Here is a 19,268-nt window from a genome sequence, read left to right on the forward strand (position 1 = left end):
TACAGGGAAAGGTAAAATGTGCCATCGAGTCGATTTCGACTCCTGGCGCCCACAGAGCCCTGTGGTTTTCTATGGTAGAATACAGGAGGGGTTTACCATTGCCTCCTCCCACGCAGTATGAGATGATGCCTTTCAGCATGACATGACTCTATCTCCCACTAAATTGAGGCTGCACATTCTGGCTTAGCCTGGAGTATGTCCAGCTTTAAAAATCCTGTATTTCTAGCAGCTTTTGGGGAAAAACCCTGATGTTTTTCTTTGATGTACAGATGGGCCATTGCCGATAATTCAAATTATTGGCACTATCATGTTTTGTTTTTAAAAATGCTGGGTGGACTTCCGTAACACCAAGTGTCAGCAAAGGAGAGTTTGACAGCTCAGTGTGGTGTGTTCTTTGAGTGATTTGCAGTTGCGCTGGGGCGGGTGTGTGTGTGTGTGTGTGTGTCTGTGGGGTATATTGAGGCAATAGAGTCCAGACTGGACTTTTGTAATGAGCTCTACGTGGGGCTGCCTTTGTACGTAGTCCAGAAACTTCAGTTGGTTCAGAATGCAGCAGCCAGGCTGGTCTCCGGGTCATCTTGGAGAGACCACATTATTCCCTTGCTGAGAGAGCTACACTGGCTGCCAATAGGTTTCCGGGCAGAATACAAAGTGCTAGTTATAACTTATAAAGCCCTAAACGGCTTAGGCCCTGGGTATTTAAGAGAATGCCTTCTTTGTTATGTGCCCCACCGCCCACTGAGGTCACTTGAGGAGGTCCGTCTCCAGTTACCGCCAGCTCGTCTTGTGGCCACACGGAGACGGGCCTTCTCGATTGCTGCCCCGAGATTGTGGAATGAGCTCCCTGCTGAGATGCGATCCTCCCCATCCCTGACTATTTTTTAAAGACCCATCTCTTCACCCAAGACCCATCTGAAGACCCATCTCTTCACCCAAGCTTTTTCAGCTTTTTAAATTTGCAGCAGTTAATCCAACAGCAAACTCCCATTGTAAGCATGGCTATAATATGCCCATGATCAGTTCCAGGAAAGAGTTCCTGAGAAGGTACAGAGCAAACTCCAGATTTAAAAGGCAGGCTCATTGACTGCCTCTCTGTTAACACAGCTCTTTGATTCGCTGTCACCTGTTCTGTATTTGATTATGATCAAGTAAGCTATTCTACTAGGCACTCAGCAAACAAACAAACAAAGGACCTCCCTTGACAGCATTTTATTTTCTGCCTGCATTCCTCGCTTATTAGAATTCTCCATGGCCCAGAGCCAGTTCTGCCCTTTGTGCTGCTTCCTGGTCTTTTGTTCAAGTGTCTGAAACAGAATATCAGGTCTCTGGTGTTGAAAGAAAGGAGTGTGGACAGAAGGTCAAGTATTTATTGGCATGGACTACCACAAGGAGCCGCTGAGAGGGTGCGGTACTTGGATCACTATGGGGTGTTTCCATGCTCTCCATTTTCTCAAAAAATGATATAAATCGGTTCATTCAGTTATTAGATGATCCTGACGACATCCCTATCAAGCTGTTGAATTCCAGTGTTTCCCCTCTTATTTTCCCACCTTTCAAAAGAACTTGATTTCTGGCAATTTCCCCAATTCTCAACACAATGGCAGGACCAGTCTTTCATGTGTGGCCTGGGAGAGCATTATGGACAGGCTTGCGGGGAGGAGTAATCCCCAAGGCAGCAACTGGTGATGTGGCCGCTGGAGCTGAACCTTCTTGCCTAGCTCGCCCTGCATTTCTTAGTTGCGCTGCCACCATACAGGAAACCCATGGGACACTTTTTAAATTTACAATTCCACAGAGCTGAAGCAGCAGCCTAGATCCAGAGCTTCTGCTACCCCTTTCTTCTCAGATCAGCGATGATTTCCGATGATTTCAAAGTTGTATTGATTGCGTGCACATCTTCCATGATGTGTTCTGCAACACAATCTCTTGCCCCATTATTTTTCAGCAGCTGGCACTTGCCTTTTCTTGAAGTTTGCATTTTGTTTTGTGCTAAGGTACAAGCATACAAATTTTTAAAAAAGAGAGCAAATGTTCAAACTTTTTCGCTTGGGATTGCCTTTGCCATGGGGATGGACATTATGTAACTGTGATGTGGACTATAGCAGGGGTCCCTGAATGTTGGACTACAATTCCCATCATCCCCAGCTTCAATGGCCTTCAGCATGCTGTCGGGCAGGAGCAGCATTAGGCTGCTCGGGAGCTACTGATAGCTCCTGGGCTTAGGAACATAGGAAACATAGGAAACTGCCATATACTGAGTCAGACCATTGGTCTATCTAGCTCAGAATTGTCTTCACAGACTGGCAGTGGCTTCTCCAAGGTTGCAGGCAGGAATCTCTCTCAGCCCTGTCTTGGAGAAGCCAGGGAGGGAACTTGAAACCTTCTGTTCTACCCAGAGCGGCTTCATCCCCTGAGGGGAATATCTTCCAGTGCTCACACATCAAGTCTCCCATTCATATGCAACCAGGGCAGACCCTGCTTAGCTATGGGGACAAGTCAGGCTTGCTACCACAAGACCAGCTCTCCTCTCCGCTTATCTGAAGTAGGTCTCTCCAGGCATTTGGACTTGTTTCTCCTGTTTTCCCTCCCAGCCAATACTGCAGATTTGCCTGGCTGAGTGGGGGCATGACCATACCGTTTTACATTTCTCTTTCTTTGGGTGCTCAGGGCTGCTTTTACTTTCTCTCTCACTAATTTTGCTCCAGTTTCTTCCCCCACAAAGCAGCCTCTCTGGTGCCCTTGCTGCAGCAAAATTCTCCGGGAATTCAGTACTTTTGATGTTGTTTGTTTATTTTTTGCATTTTTATACCGCCCAATCTAAATTAATAGCCCTGTGTGGCTTATAACTAATAAAACACAAATTTATAATCTGTCAAAACAATTAGAACAGTTAAAAGTTAAAATTGTTATGCGTTACGGAGACCTGGTCGGGAGAAGCTAGTGGTCAAGTCTGGTCCCAGCTTCCCCCAGCAGGATACTCTGTGGTGGAGCAGGTGAGAGGATGTGTAGGAGAACATTAAGAAAGTGATTCTTCCCCACCCCACCCCCCCGCCATTGTCTGAAGTGGTACAGCCCATTCTACCTCCCAGGGATTCTACAACCTTGAATGTGGACCACCTCCCTGAATGACCACCAGGCCATACTTTGGGGCAGTCAAAAAGGGCAGGGGTGCTGCAGAAAGAAGGTGCTTCCAGAACAAACAGGTGCAAAGTGCAAAAATGTTAAGTGCTGGGGTGAGGACGATTCTTGTGTGGGTGCCAGGTCTTCCTTCCTGGTAGACCAGGCATTCGTGGAAACTAACCGTAGTGTGAGATACACCACGGTCAGCGTCCTGTCACATTACTTCCCTGTGAAGCTCCTCTCCTTGCTAGCACACCTTTCCCACCCTTTGTTCACCTCTGTTTCTGTCCAAAAGATATCTAAGAGAAAGTTGCTTCATAAAGTCACACCTGTAGTTTTAAGACACAAGTAAATGCAGGTTCGTGGAAGTTGGTTTAAGTCCATAACGCTAAACTGCTTAGAGATACCAGAACCTAATGCAAGTGCACTGAAGTAGTTTTGCCTAAGGATTGTTGTTTCAGATCTGGATGACACCTTCAGAAATATCACATGGTCTTGTGGTAGAGAGCTGGCTTTGTGGTAGCTAGCATGATTTGTCCCCTTAGCTAAGCAGGGTCTGCCCTGGTTGCATATGAAAGGGAGACTAGAAGTGTGAGCACTGTAAGATATTCCCCTCAGGGGATGGAGCTGCTCTGGGAAGAGCAGAAGATTTCAAGTTCCCTCCCTGGCAGCATCTCCAAGATAGGGCTGAGAGAGATTCCTGCCTGCAACCTTGGAGAAGCCGCTGCCAGTCTGTGAAGACAATACTGAGCTAGATGGACCAATGGTCTGACTCAGTATATGGCAGCTTCCTAGGTTCCTCTTTGGGGCTGCAGAAAGCAGGCAGGGAATTGTAATCAGATGGCTCCTTGTCTGGAGAAAGCCATCATCCCAGGGAGAAGGGTTGTTGCCCAGTTAAGGCTCCCTGCTGAAGTTTTTGCACACCTGGCTTTTAGTTCGCATCTCCTCCAGAATGGAGGTGTGCATTCACATATCGGCCAAATTTACCCCGAAGTCCCTGCAAGCTATCTGGGGGAGCACTTCACACACAATTCAGGTTTTTCAGTGCGCATTAGAGTATAGTCTGATTTATAGCCAGCATTAAAAAAATCCACTTTTTGTGTCTGTTTTTTGGGGGCAACTTCAGACTTGCAGTAAAGTCTCGCAGTAAACCCTGCGGTAATGCCTATTGTCTGGGAAAGCTCCATGAAAAGCTAGTCGTTTTCTATACAGAGAGAGCTGTGGATATATAGGCAGTGAGACACATACACCCCCGGCCTCGGTTTTGAAGTAGAACAGGCTGAGGAAGGCTGAACCACGTAATATTTCTGAACATGTAGGCATGTGAAAAGAGGGAACCACGGTAAATACCAGGACAATAAGGAGCCACATTATTTGAACATCAGAGTGCCTTCCATCCAATAAGAGCCACCTTCATCAAACACCAGAAGATTTTATAGCAGGCATTCATAATACTGGGACCCCTGACATTGGACTACAACTCCCACCATCCCCAGCAACAATAGCCTTTGGTGATAGGAACATAGGAAGCTGCCATATACTGAGTCAGACCATTGGTCTATCTAGCTCAGTATTGTCTTCACAGCCTGGCAGCGGCTTCTCCAAGGCTGCAGGCAGGGATCCCTCTCAGCCCTATCTTGGAGAAGCTGCCAGGAAGGGAACTTGGAACCTTCTGCTCTTCCCAGAGCGGCTCCATCCCCTGAGGGGAATATCTTCCAGTGCTCACACTTCTAGTCTCCTTTCATATGCAACCAAGGTGGACCCTGCTTAGCTAAGGGGACAAGTCATACTTGCTACTACAAGACCAGCTCTCTCTTATTGGAGTTGTAGTCCAACAATGTCTGGGGACTGAATGCAATGTCTGCATTCAGACTCAAACCAAATGTTGTAAAGCTACCACTACCCAACACAAAAGTAGATAGGAGGTCTTGGTGATCATAGTCAGGAGCAAAACTGGTGTGTGGTTCTATGCAAATCCCTCGTATTTAATTCTGATAGCTTTCCAAATTTCTATTTAATCCTCCTATGTAACATGATCAGGAATAATTTTCAGGCAGCTAGAATATTTTGTGGGTTGAGGCAAGAGCTCCAGGACAGAACTAACTATTAAACAAAATTTAGATTCAGCATAAACATTTAGACGTATAAAAAGAAAACAGAAAGTAGCATGAATCCAAGCCCCATATAGATTAGAATCTGTTTAAATCAGAATTCAGGAAATATGTTTTTTTCTCTAAACATTGTCAAGTAAGGAGAAAGAAAGAAGTTAAATGAAACTGGAAATGTGTCATATTAAGAAATCTTCCCTATCAGCATTCTATCTTACTCCCTTCCACTGTAGAAAGATGTAGGCTTTTGATGGCTTGGTCAGAGACCTGAAGGGTGGGGTACGTTAAAGAGGGGCAACTATCAGACAACAAAAAACTAAAACAGGCCCTCAAACTCCCAATTCCTGGCTCTGCAGGCAGTTATTCTTGTTAAATGATATCTCTGGCTTCTAATTAGATTCACAACTTACAGGGAAAGGATCATATTTGTACTCCACATCAAGGACTCTGGCACATTTATAATTATTGGTTCTGGTCTAACTAGCCAAAGGTGGAAATTTCTAACAGCTGGGCTGCTTCAGAACATGTCTGCATCCATGTCTCCATACACTTCTTGCTTGCTTGTTACCAATTTATCCTTCTCTGAAGACTTTCAAGAGAGAGTGTTCATCTGAATGGGACCTGCAGCTCAGTGGGAGAGCAAACCATTTGCACCCAGTAGGTCCCAGATCCAGTTCTTCACACTGCAGGTGCAGATATAGAAAAAGTGTGCAGGCCTGTGATGGGGCTGGAGCTCAGTGGCAGAGTGCCTGCTTTGCATGCAGAAGGTCCCAGGTTCAATTCCTGGCGGCAGCTCTAGGTAGGGCTGCTGGAAACTCCTGCCTGAAACCTTGGAGAGCTGCTGCCAGGCAGTGCAGACAACATAATTATCCCTCGCCAACTGCAAAACCCTGCAGTTGGCAAATTTGCAATTGGCGAGGCATTAAGGTCTATGGGAAATAGGGGGTTATGGAAAACAGGGGTTATGGGGAACCGTGACAGCAAAAACAGTGAAAAATAAAGGGAAAAATGCTTTAAAATCAGGAAAAATCACCCAAAATCCCCAAATATCACCAAGAGTCACCAAAAGGAATGAGCAGATTGAACCTCTGGAAAAAAATTTAAGCCCCCCCCCCCCCGCAAAGGCACTCGAATGCCCTTTAAATCAGCAAGGGTTACCAAGAGGAATGAGTAGATTGAACCTGTGGAAACCGCCCCCATCACTAACGCCCCCCCCCAAGAAACACTAAAATACCTCGCCAACCGTGGCTACTTGAGTTGCATTTGGCAAGACCAGTCACAATATTTCAGTGGCATATACTTAAGACTGCGGTTGGTGAGAGGATGCCTGCACCAAGCTAGCTGGACCAAGGGTCTGACTCAGTAGAAGGCAGCTTCCTTCGTCTTAGGAGTCCTAATGCATCCTAGAAATGCCCTGCCTGGATTCTGAACACACGAAGCTGACTTATTCCAAGTCTGACCACTGGTCCACCTAGCCCAGTCTTGCATCCTCTAACTGCCAGCAGCTCTTCGCCACTGGAGATGGAGATCTTTCCAAACTCTGCCTCCCGTGACTCCTTAACTAGAGATGCCCCAGCTTGAACCTATGACGTCCATGCAATGCATATGCTCGGCCGCTAAACGACAGCATGCAGCCCCTTACTTTGAGGTTTCCATTGTCTTTTAACCAGGTAGGCCTGATCCCAAGGAAAATCCTTGCTTATGATGCTGGCACTACCCTCAGCTGCCCTCTCACTTGACATACGTCTGCTCCCCTGCTTTTCAGCCTGATCCGATATTTGTTTACAAGGAAAGGAGAGCTGGTTTTGTGGTAGCAAGCATGACTTGTCCCTTTAGCTAAGCAGGGTCTGCCCTGGTTGCATTTGAATGGGAGACTAGAAGTGTGAGGACTGTGAGATATTCCCCTCAAGGGATGGAGCCACTCTGGGAAGAGCAGAAGGGTTCCAAGTTCCCTCCCTGGCAGCATCTCCAAACTGGGGCTGAGAGAGACTCTTTCCTGCAACTTTGAGATGTGACTGCCAGTCTGTGAAGACAATACTGAGCTAGATAGACCAATGGTCTGACTCAGTATATGGCAGCTTCCTATGTTCCTATGGAAGTTAAGTCCCACTAAACTAAATGCACTTTGCTTTGGAGTTTGTTACAGAGGATGGATCTGAAGACAGCCAAAAGATATGCCCCAGGAGCTCTCAAACCTGGGTCCCCAGCTGCTAGACTACAACTCCCATCATCCTCAACCACAATGGCCCAAGGGGATGGTGGGAGTTGAAGTACAACAGCACTTGGGACCCAAGATTGGGAACCCTTGGCATAAGCCAAACATTGGCCAGTATTAAAAAAACCGGGCTGGATTAAGAGGCAATAAACCAAAGCACTAAAACAATCAGACAGAAGCCGTGGCCCAGTTCAGACGTACAGTTTTACTGCAGTTAAAGCTAACAGTGCTGGGTTCAGCAGTACAGGTGAAACTCGGAAAATTAGAATATCATGCAAAAGTTCATTAATTTCAGTAATGCAAATTAAAAGGTGAAACTGATATATGAGATAGACGCATTACATGCAAAGCGAGATAAGTCAAGCCTTAATTTGTTATAATTGTGATGATCATGGCATACAGCTCATGAGAACCCCAAATCCACAATCCCAGAATATTAGAATATCACATGAAACCAATAAAACAAGGATTGTCAATAGAACAATATCGGACCTCTGAAAAGTATAAGCATGCATATGTATTCAGTACTTGGTTTGGGCCCCTTTTGCAGCAATTACTGCCTCAATGCGGCGTGGCATGGATGCTATCAGCCTGTGGCACTGCTGAGGTGTTATGGAAGACCAGGATGATTCAATAGCGGCCTTCAGCTCTTCTGCATTGTTTGGTCTCATGTCTCTCATCCTTCTCTTGGCAATGCCCCATAGATTCTCTATGGGGTTCAGGTCAGGCGAGTTTGCTGGCCAATCAAGCACAGTAATCCCATGGTCATTGAACCAGGTTTTGGTACTTTTGGCAGTGTGGGCAGGTGCCAAGTCCTGCTGGAAAATGAAGTCAGCATCCCCATACAGCTCGTCTGCAGAAGGAAGCATGAAGTGCTCCAAAATCTCCTGATAGATGGCTGCGTTGACCCTGGACTTAATGAAGCACAATGGACCAACACCAGCAGATGACATGGCTCCCCAAATCAACACAGACTGTGGAAACGTCACACTGGACTTCAAGCATCTTGCATTGTGTGCCTCTCCATTCTTCCTCCAGACTCTGGGTCCTTGGTTTCCAAATGAGATGCAAAAGTTGCTCTCATCAGAAAAGAGGACTTTGGACCACTGAGCAACAGACCAGTTCTTTTTTTCTTGAGCCCAGGTAAGACGCTTCTGACGTTGTTTGTTGTTCAGGAGCGGCTTGACAAGAGGAATACGACATTTGAAGCCCATGTCCAGGATCCGTCTGTGTGTGGTGGCTCTTGATGCACTAACTCCAGCCTCAGTCCACTCCTTGTGAAAGTCCCCAACACTTTTGAATGGCCTTTTCCTGACAACCCTCTCCAGGCTGCGGTCATCCCTGCTGCTTGTGCACCTTTTTCTTCCACACTTTTCCCTTCCACATAACTTTCTATAATGTGCTTTGATACAGCACTTTGGGAACATCCAACTTCTTTTGCAATTACCTTTTGAGGCTTTCCCTCCTTATGGAGGAGGGTGTCAATGATGGTTTTCTGCACAACTGTCAAGTCAGCAGTCTTTCCCATGATTGTGATTCCTAATGAACCAGACTGAGAGACCATTGAAAGGCTCAGGAACCCTTTGCAGGTGTTATGGATTGATTAGCTGATTGGAGTGGGACACCTGGAGCCTAGACTGTTGAACCTTTTCACAATATTCTAATTTTCTGGGATTGTGGATTTGGGGTTCTCATGAGCTGTACGCCATGATCATCACAATTATAACAAATTAAGGCTTGACTTATCTCGCTTTGCATGTAATGCGTCTATCTCATATATCAGTTTCACCTTTTAATTTGCATTACTGAAATTAATGAACTTTTGCACGATATTCTAATTTTTCGAGTTTCACCTGTATGCGGGAAACCCCAGTTAAGCCTAAGACGTTAACTCCAGTCTGCCCCGACTAACTCCAATTGGAACCTGACATTTCCCCCATGGTTCGCCATCAACATCTGCGATTACGCCGCCGAAGCCTTACACCCGAATCCTGACCCATCCCTAACCGCAGTTAAGCGCCCATTTCCTAACTCCAGTCATAGAGACGGCAGCGCACACCCACCCGAGGACGCTGCTGCTTCATGCTTTCGGCACTGCTTGCTGGCAGCCGCTCAGAAAAGGGGCCCCGCCCCTCCCGTCAGCGAAGCAGCTAGGGCAGGCCTGCTCAACTTAGGCCCCCCAGCTGTTTTTGGACTACAACTCCCATAATTCTCAGCCACAGCAGCCAATAGCCAGGGATGATGGGAATTGTAGGCCAACATCTGCAGGAGGGCCGAAGTTGAGCAGGCCTGAGCTAGGGAGATGCCAAGCTACAGGGCAACATGCCCCATCCGGGACTGGCCCGCCTGTCAAGCTGCTTGCCCGCTCGGGACTGGCAGTCATGGGTGTCCACAAGCACCCCAAGTGGAAGCACAAGCAGAGCACCCCATCATAGCGTGGTGTGGGGGGGGGAGCCCCAAGGTGGGCCCAAGCAGGGAAGCTGTAGCTGCCAGGTTTTATTCTTCACACAGAGAGGGTGGGGAAGGGGGGGGCAGCCCCTTCCCCGTGTGTGTGTGTGTGTGTGTATGTTTGCTCCCTAAGTCTTACTCATGAGCAGAACTGTCTGTCGGGCACTAACGCAAAGAGTACGAGGGTGTACTGTGTCTGTACTAAAAGGCAACATTGGCCCATTACCCCACAGAACGTTCTCTCACGAGAGGGGCAGGCTAGGGGGAGAGAGGGAGGATGCACCATGCAGGAAAGCTGCGGGGACGGGCACTCTGGCAAGCTCCTGGTCTCAGTGACTGGGTCCTGAGTCACCTGAGTGACTGGGTCCTGGGTCACTCCTGGTCTCGGTGACTGTCGCCCAGCCGCTGTCAAACCCTGCCCTCTGCCAGCCCACCTGCCAAGGTGGGGATGGGCCAGCAGCATCTGGCCCCAGTGGCCAGTGCAGCCATCCCGGGGGGGGGGCTTGAACATGGGGCTTTCTACTCCTGGGAATCACCTCAACTCCATATCTACATACGCCACAACGCTGGCCCTGGTCCAGGAGTTTCAAATGGCTGGAAGGGTCCACTCTGTAGCCCACGGCCTGCACCATCCTTGCAAATGGTTTGTGTGAGGGTGCTATTGTTGGGGTCTGAAAGGCAGACCCCCAGAAGGTATCCCAGAGCAGCCAAGTTATACTTTACACCGTGAGGGTGGGGAAGAGGGGGACCAGCCCCTTCCCCTTTTTTGGGGGGGGGCAATGCCCACAGAGGCTAGTTCATGAGCAGGACAGGTAATTGAGGAGAGCCTTGGGTCAGCTGAGATCCTCTACCCGACCCCGGGCTCAGTGTCCAAGCATGAGAGTGACAAGCCCAAGGGACTCCCCCAGACAGTTCATGAGAGGGACCATCAGAGTGGAGACGAGAGAAGTGAATGGGCCTGGCAAATCTGCCATGACGCTCATCTGCATGCAGCACACAGGCCGACCAGACCCGGGAACTTTGAGGTTGGAGTGGATGTGCTGTCCAGTCAGCCCACCCCACAGGTGTGCGCTTGGCCAGTCTATGGGGCATGGGGTGTGGGGATGTCCTCCGAGGTGCGAACACTGGGGGAGAGGGGATTTCCCCCCACCTTCTATTTTTCAACAAGTACATGCCTGTGGGGTGGGCTTGGATTCCCTGGTGGTGGTGAAGTGGCCAGTTCGTCTCGTCCCCTATAGACTGGCCCTCTCATGAGAGTGAGAGCGCACCGGGCAGCAAGCTGCTTGCGGCAACTTCATGATGGCCCTGGGTGGATTGCTTGGCCAGGCTCTCTCCTTGCAACATCTTCCCAGGTCATGGTGGGGTGGGGCAGCCCCCACCCCCAGCTTCCTTGCCCGTGCTCCATCTGCAGATCCCATTCTGGCAAAGGTGGGCTCTCTCCTCCCATCCCGCAAAGAAAGCGGGATTCCATTCCCCCCCCCCGGGCCCCCAAACCCCCCCCCCCCGGATAGGGGTTTGCATGGTGATTTCGTGTTGCATGGCCACTTGCGGGGGCAGCAGTGCCGTGACTGGCAGAAGAGGCACTGGCATGGCAGGGCATTTAAAGGGCTTTCAATGTGCGCTTCCCCTGCCAAGGGCAGGCGGGGCGCTCCAAAAATGCCTGAACACGCTTGGCACGCCCCGCTGGAGAGAGTGTCCAATCAGGGCCCACAGTCTGGCGGGGAGGTTGAGCAGTGGGGAGGGGGCTCCTCACTCCCTCTGCTAACCGCAGTCAGTTGTACATTTGCGGCGCGATTTGGAGTTAGGATTTTTAACTCCAGTTAGTGATAAATACAGTCACTCTAATGTGAACTGGCCCAGTGTGGTGTAAAAGCACTTGCCAAAGAGGTTTTTAGCCTTTCCACCTAAATGCCATTTTAAAAAGGTGCCTCTTGAATCTGCTTGCAGAGTGGATTGCAGTGAAGAAGTTCCACCAATCTCTACACACCCTCTTCTTAGTACCTTTTACCACATGGGGGCAGCTGGAGAAAGGCTCAGAAGATGATCTTAAAAGCTAGGCTGGTTCACATGGGATAAGGTAGCCATTTAGGTATCCCAATCCAGAGTCCTTTTGGGATTTATAAGGTTCAAGCCTTAGGCTACCAGTTTGCCAAAAGTGACTTTGTTTCTCCAGATTTTTCCTTTTTCCTCAGGTGAACAGACAACAAAAATTAATCTCAGGCCATTCTGGGGTCACAGCTGAGCTCCACTGTAGCACCAGATGCCCCACCTCCCCGTTTTCTTTTTAAGAGTTGGTCCTTGGCAGTCTTTCAACATCACCAGGCCTGCCGACTCAGAAAACTCGGGGTTTAAGATGCATTCAAGCTGGCAATCCTACCCTGAAATGTGTTTGGAAACACAACGGTAACTAGTGCAGATTTTTTTTAAACCAAAACGCAAAAGAAATGTGTTCAAACCTGTGCACCCCTGCTAACAATCTCTGAGCAGTATTTGAAGCTAGCTGCAGCTTCTAATCCATCTTCAAAAGCAACCCAACAAGGAGCCCATTACAGTAGCCCAGCTTACATGCTTCTCAAGCACAGAGTAGAAGAAGTGGCAGATTAATAGGCACTTGCCTATAGCGGCAAATTTTGAGGAGGGGCAAATTTGCCTGCGTGTTAATCCTCTACTTGCACTTGTGGGGGGAAACTGGGGGGGAAGTGAAATCTGCTTTTAAAATCTTTTAAAACTGCTGTTGCGCAGTGGTGGTGTGGCAGGGACGGGGCGAGAGCTCCTAGTGGGATTGCTTGCCTTCCAAATAATGACAGGTCGGGCCTTTTTTGGCCCATTTGGGCCTGTGGGAGGAGCTTTCACCACTGTCTCCATGGCTGCCACCATCCCACTGCATGCGTGAAAATGGCCCAACCTATCGTGATTTGGGAGGCAGGCGGGCCCACTAGGAGCTCTCGCCAGCACCGTACAGCGGTGGCTTTAAAAGGTATTAAAAGCCGATTTAAACACCACTGCCCCCCCCCCAAACCCTTTACTTGTAAAATGGAACCCTTGCTGGGGTGGCAAATCTTTGGTCGCCCACGGGCAGCAAAAAGCTTAATCGGCCCCAGGTTGCTTGCTTGCCCTTGGTCCAGCTGTGACCTTGTAAATGGTGGCTTTATACATAAACAAAAAGGAAGCCTGAAGAGCAGGAAAGCAAGCACTAACTCAACCTATCTGGTGGCTGCTCCCCACTCCAGATCCTCCTCCCTTGGCATGCGGTGACCCCTGCTCTGGAATGGAAGAGCTATTTTCAGACTCCTCTCTTTCATCTTTGCAACCCAAAGCACACAAAACGGCCTCAAATCCAAAACCATAACACAGGAACACAGCAGCAGCAGCATGCCAAAATAGTGTCCGACTTCTACAACAGCATTTTCAGCACAATACGTACTTGTCCACAGTCTCTCTAAAAGTGCTTTAAAAAGCAATTGTCTAAATGTTGTGCTCTCAGCTCTTGCCTGTGGGCTTCTCAGAAGCATCTGGTGGTCCACTGTGTGAAACAGGGTGCTGGACTAGATGGACCTTGGGCCTGACCCACCAAGGCTGTTCTTATGTTGGCTTTTCCTTTTAGTAGAGAGTATGTTGCTTTTTCCATGACGGCTGCTGCATTCCAAAGCCTAATCAACCACATTTTACAACAGCAGCTATCACATCCTCCCATAATTCAGCCACACCTGTTTGCTGCTACCATCATAAGCTGAATTAAATCAAAGCCCTTGCATTTCACCAGGTCTGGGATACAGTTCCAGATCTCCAGCAACTGCTCAACAAGGATACCTTTGCTCTTAACCAATGCTGATTCAAGACATTTTGCTTCCTTCCTTCAATGGTCTCCCCTTTCCAAAGGCCATTGTGGCTGGGGATGATGGGGGCTGGAGTCCAACCCAAGGTGAGAACCCCATGTCTACTCTAAAGTTTCTCACACTTTTGAGATCACGCCCCAACCAATTCAACCTCCTGCCCATGCCAACTAAGCTGTAAAGTAAAGTAAAGTAAAAGTAAAGTTGTGCCCTCGAGTCAGTTTCGACTCCTGGTGACCACAGAGTCATGTGGCTTTCTTTTGGTAGACTACAGGAGGGGTTTACCATTGCCATCTCCTGCGCAGTGTGAGATGATGCCTTTCAGCATCTTCCTATATTGCTGCTGCCCAATATAAGGGTTTCCCATAGTCTGGGAAACATACCAGCAGGGATTCAAACCGGCAACCTCCTGCTCCCTAGGCAAGTTACTTCCCTGCTGTGCCATTAAGTGGCTTACCTATGTCTTAGCAAAGAGTATATACAGGCATCCTGGGAGACAGGGTGAACCCAGAGGGGATGCAACTGAGAAATGCAACATCATCTTCTTCTTCAAGAACAGCCACAGGGGGCAACGGCCATTTGGATTGGGGCCAGCGCAGAGGAGGTGGGGACTAAACGTTTTACCTTGCGCTGCAGCCCCAATCCCAATCTCCTCCCTGCAGCTGCTATTCAGCTTGGAAGAGAAAAACATATGGGCAAAATTTGCCTATAAGTGTCCCCACCTGTGACTAATGGTTAGAGTGCTGGACTAGGACCAGGGAGACCCGAGTTCAAATCTCCATTCAGCCATGATCCTAGCTGGGTGACTCTGGGCCTGTCACTTCTCTCCCAGCCTTACCTACTTCACAGGGTTGTTGTGAGGAGAAACTCAAGTATGTAGTACACCGCTCTGGGCTCCTTGGAGGATAAAAATGTAAATAAATAAAATAAATAATAAATAATAGCAGCTTCAAGGGGCAATATAAATTGGGGAATCAGCGTGGGGGCCTAGAAACCCCAAGCTGTGACTGGGGTGGCCAGCCTGACGCTCTCCAGGTGTTGTTGGACTACAACTCCCATAATCAACAGCCACAGTTGCAGCTGGGGATGATGGGAGCTATAGTTCAACAAGAGCCAGATACTCTTGGGATGGCCACTCCTGCTGTAGCCCCTGCAATACACCGCTGCTTTTTGAGAACTAAAACACGAAACTCACATGTTGCATCCGGTTTGCTCATGTGCACACACCCTGCTAGAAGTGTAAGGATCTGTGACTTGGGGTGCTAATCCAACACTGGCACTGTATGGAGACAACTGACTCCTCCTAAAACCACATACAGGGAAGTGTCAATAATTTCATTGTCTAACTGTTGGTTTTGTGTGGCTATACTCTTCTGTTTTTAATTGCTAGTGGTTTTCCTGTATTTTCGTGTCATAACTGTAGCTTTGTGAAATAATCTACAGCAAATTCACAGGAGTGCTTTTAAAATAAACAAATAAAAATAAAACAAAGGAGGATCCTCTCCCGGGGGGGGGGGCATTCAACCCATCTGTCTCTTGTGTGGCAATCGAAGACAGCATCTTCCCTGGCTCAGGATCATTTCTGCCCCACTCCAATGCTTGGGTTATGGTGGGGGGAAGGTAGGATGCCCCTTCATGAATCCCCACAAGTCCCATCGCATACCTCCCACACCCTGACCTTCTAAAAACAATGGCAGATCTCCAGACTAGTGCTGCGCTTGCACAATCACGTTGCACAACCACAAAGATGTTGCGCTCGCAAAAGGGTTCTCACACTTGAGTCTCCAGATGTGACTGAATCTCAACTACGGTTGCCTGGTCCAGAGGGTTAAACTAGTTGAAATCCATCACCAAAATAAAGTGGAAATAGTTAGTGCTACTCGCCAAACAAGTCTTCAAAAGGTCCCTGCTTGGCATTAAAATTTGCATAAAATTTGCATTACCTCCCCTGCCCCCTCCACACCGCTCAGCTCACTCCCTCCTGCTGCCAGGGCCCAGGGCTGGCTGCTGCAGCACCACTCCTCCTCAGTACAGAGAGGGCGAGCTTGAGTGCCGATGAGCCAGCAAGGTCGCCTGGCTTGAAGACTGCGTGCATCACACCACACCGTGTGCGCACCACGAGTGACTCCACTCCTCCACTCTCCAGCCCCGTGCTGGACCCAAGTCTGAGGACCCCTGTGCTGTATCTAGTCCTGCCACACCAGGAGCTTGCAATCCACCCTAGTGTCGCTCTGGTACAAATATCCTTGTGCAGTCCTGAGTAGCTGCGCCTTTCCCCAGCTGGAATCTCAGCACTTGGCAGGGTTTTCTCTCCGTTCCCTGCAGGGTGGCAGGGAACAAAGACAAAACCCCGCCAGGGACTGTGATCCCGGCTGGGAAATGAGCTCTGAAGGGCTGCATCAGGTGCTTCCGGAGCTTGGCCATGCCCCCTTTGCGTGCAATGGGTCGCAATTGGGCTAGCAGACATTGGGGCACCCAAGTTGCCCATGGAGTTAGAGCCTCTCTGGATGCTTACATCCATAAGGAGTGTGCAGCCATCGGAGGAAAAGTGTCCACCGGGTTATGCAGCAAGTGCGTGGCATACTGCAATTTCCGACAATTTCCTACTGCAATTTCCTATCCCCCCGCCCCCCAGTTATTTGATGTTAGAAATCTTAAATTCAGAGTCCTCTTCTTTTTGGGTAAATAAAGACCTGTATTTAACCTCTGACCAGCTTAAGAGGCACAGCAGGGAAATATTAAACCAGGGTTTCTTAACCTTGGACCCCCAGATGTTGTTGGACTACAATTCCCATCATCCCCAGACATGGCCTTTGTGGCTGAGGATCTTGGGAGTTGTAGTCCATCAACAACTGAGGGCCCAAGGTTAAGAAACCCTGGGCTAGAAGAACAAGCAGAAGGTTGCCGGTTCGAATCCCTGCTGGTACTATATCGGGCAACAGTGATACAGGAAGATGCTGAGAGGCATCATCTCATACTGCATGGGAGGAGGCAAAGGTAAACCCTTCTTGTATTCTACCAAAAGAAAACCACAGGGCTCTGTGAGTGCCAGGAGTCGAAATAGATTTGACAGCACACTTTAACTTTTACCTTGATTTAACCTCTATTTTTTAACGAGCTTGTCTTAAATTCAGTGTCATCATGCATTTGGGTAAATACGGTATATATGTGGGTAAATACGGCACTTGGGTAAATATGGTTGCAGTGAAGGCCTTAGTCTAGGGAAGAGAGCTGGTCATGTGGTAGCAAGCTTGACCTGTCCCCTTAGCTAAGCAGGGTCCACCCTGGTTGCATATGAAAGGAAGACTAGAAGTGTGAGCACTGGAAGATATTCCCCTGTGCAAGTGCAGCCATAGACTGGCACCTCTTCTGGCAGCCCAGGTTTCAGGCAGGAGTCTTCCCCAGCCCATCCCCGGAGATGCTGCTGGGAATTAACCTGAGACCTTCTGCATGCAAAGCAAACACTCTACCACCGAGCTACGGCACATCCCCTCAGCCAGGGGTTCCCAAACTGTGGCACTCCAGATGCTGATGAACTACAACTCCCATCATCCCCAGCTACAATTTATTGTGGCAGGAGATGATGGGAGTTGTAGTTCTGCAACATCGGGTGTGTCATCCGTTGGGAACTTCTGCCCTAAGCCTCAGGGGAATATCTTACAGCAGACAGTGCCCACGGGTGTTCACTCATCTAAACGCAAAGCAGGACAGACCCTGCTTAGCAAAGGGGACAATTCCTGCTTGCTACTGCAAGACCAGCTCTCCTTTCCTCACTTAATTACTTGGCACCTTTAAAAGATAAAGGGCCCTTGCTGGATCGATATGGGGGAATTAAAAATCCATGAGACAAACAGAAAGCTTGGGGCCTTTGCTTCAACACTGAATCATTAAAACCGTCTACCACCCCATGCACAATCATTAACAGATTATATTAAACTACTGCAGTGACTGTGAAAGTATTTGCATTAATAAGTAACCCAATTCACTCAAGATTTACTTTCCCCTACAAACATATGAATTAGCCTTATCAGGCCCATGATAATCCAGGAGAGTCTACTCTAGGGGCCTGCAGCATCTGGAGGCTTTCCAGATTACACCCTAAAACCGGTCTCGGAAGTGCGCTTCCACACTTCCTGTGTTGTGACACTGCAGTCTCTCCACTGAGAGCGGGGTGCTATTCACATTTCCGAGGCCTTGTTTTGAATTTAACCACTGCGATATAGTGCTATGGCGCCGTGTATCTGGTGTAAAGAAGTTGCTGCTTTTTCGGGATGTTCGTTTCTGCGAGACTGCTCCCCCTGCTGTTTATGTTTCGAATGCGATTTGCCTGAACGGAAGCATTTTGCTGCTGTTGAGCAGCTAACCTGGAAAGTGCCCTGTAGGGCTTAAATGACATATTTCATAGTCAAGCTGACCAACATTTCCCCTTGCATTTGCCTGATAACTGAATAAACCAGTGACACAACAGCAGCACTGAGCTAGGGTAGGGCTTCCCAACCTTGGTCCCCAGATGTTGTTGGACTACAACTCCCACAAACCCTTTGGCCGATGTGGCTGGGAATGATGGGAGCTGTAGTCCCTCATCACCTGGGAAGACAAAAGAGTGGAAACCCCTGGGTTAGTGTCTCCTTGCCCACTCAGCTTCATGAGACGCCATATGCATGGCAAAGGTAATGCTAATGCAGTGCCATATGATGTTACTGGGGAGATGCATGCTCCACATGGCATTTAGTTAGGGGATCAGGTCTCCTACCCAAGAAGAGCTGGTCTTGGGGTAAGGTAGAGGTAAAGTGTGCAGCCGAGTCGAATTCGACTCCTGGTGACCACAGAGCCCTGTGGTTATCTTTGGTAGAATACAGAGCGGTTTACCATTGCCTACTCCCGCCGCAGTATGAGATGATGCCTTTCAGCATCTTCTTATATTGCTGCTGCCCGATATAGTACCAGTGGGGATTCGAACCGGCAACCTCTGGCTTGCTAGTCAAGTCATTTCCCCACAGCGCCATTAGGTGGCTATAGCAAGCATTAATTGTCCCCTTTGCTAAGCAGGGTCCACCCTGGTTTGCATTTGAATAGGGGACTACATGTGTGAACACTGTAAGAGATTCCCTTTAGGGGATGGAGCCGCTCTGGGAAGAACACCTGCTTTCTTGCATGCAGAAGGTTCCAAGTTCCCTCCCTGGCAGTATCTCCAGATAGGGCTGAGAGACACTCCTGCCTGCAGTCTTGGAGAAGCCGCTGCCAGTCTGTGCAGACAATACTGAGCCAGATGGACCAATATTCTGACTCAGTAGAAAGCCGCTCCCTATATCCCTAATATCTTAACTAGAGATGCCATGGATTAAACTTGGGACCTTCTGCATGCAAAGTGTGTATTTTATCGGTGAGCTATGGGCCTCTCCCTCATTTTTTTTTTTTTTAAAGGTGCGGGCTCCTGGCCCCCTGGCTTGGGGAAGAACAGGATTTGAACCTATAGCCACAGGGGCACAAATTGTGATCAAACTATTGTGACCAAACCACGGCAGGTCTGGCTTCTTCCAGACC

At 48.7% G+C, this 19,268-nt stretch overlaps 1 protein-coding gene across 3 annotated transcripts in view; it reads right to left on the reverse strand.

The window, feature by feature from the left end:
• The window catches only part of VILL (villin like), an 84,965-nt gene that overhangs the window by 42,680 nt on the left and 23,017 nt on the right, over positions 1-19,268 (reverse strand). The gene's annotated exons all lie outside the window — the stretch shown is intronic.

The sequence above is a fragment of the Hemicordylus capensis genome, chromosome 6, assembly GCF_027244095.1.
Source record: "Hemicordylus capensis ecotype Gifberg chromosome 6, rHemCap1.1.pri, whole genome shotgun sequence".
NCBI classification, from domain to species: domain Eukaryota; kingdom Metazoa; phylum Chordata; class Lepidosauria; order Squamata; family Cordylidae; genus Hemicordylus; species Hemicordylus capensis.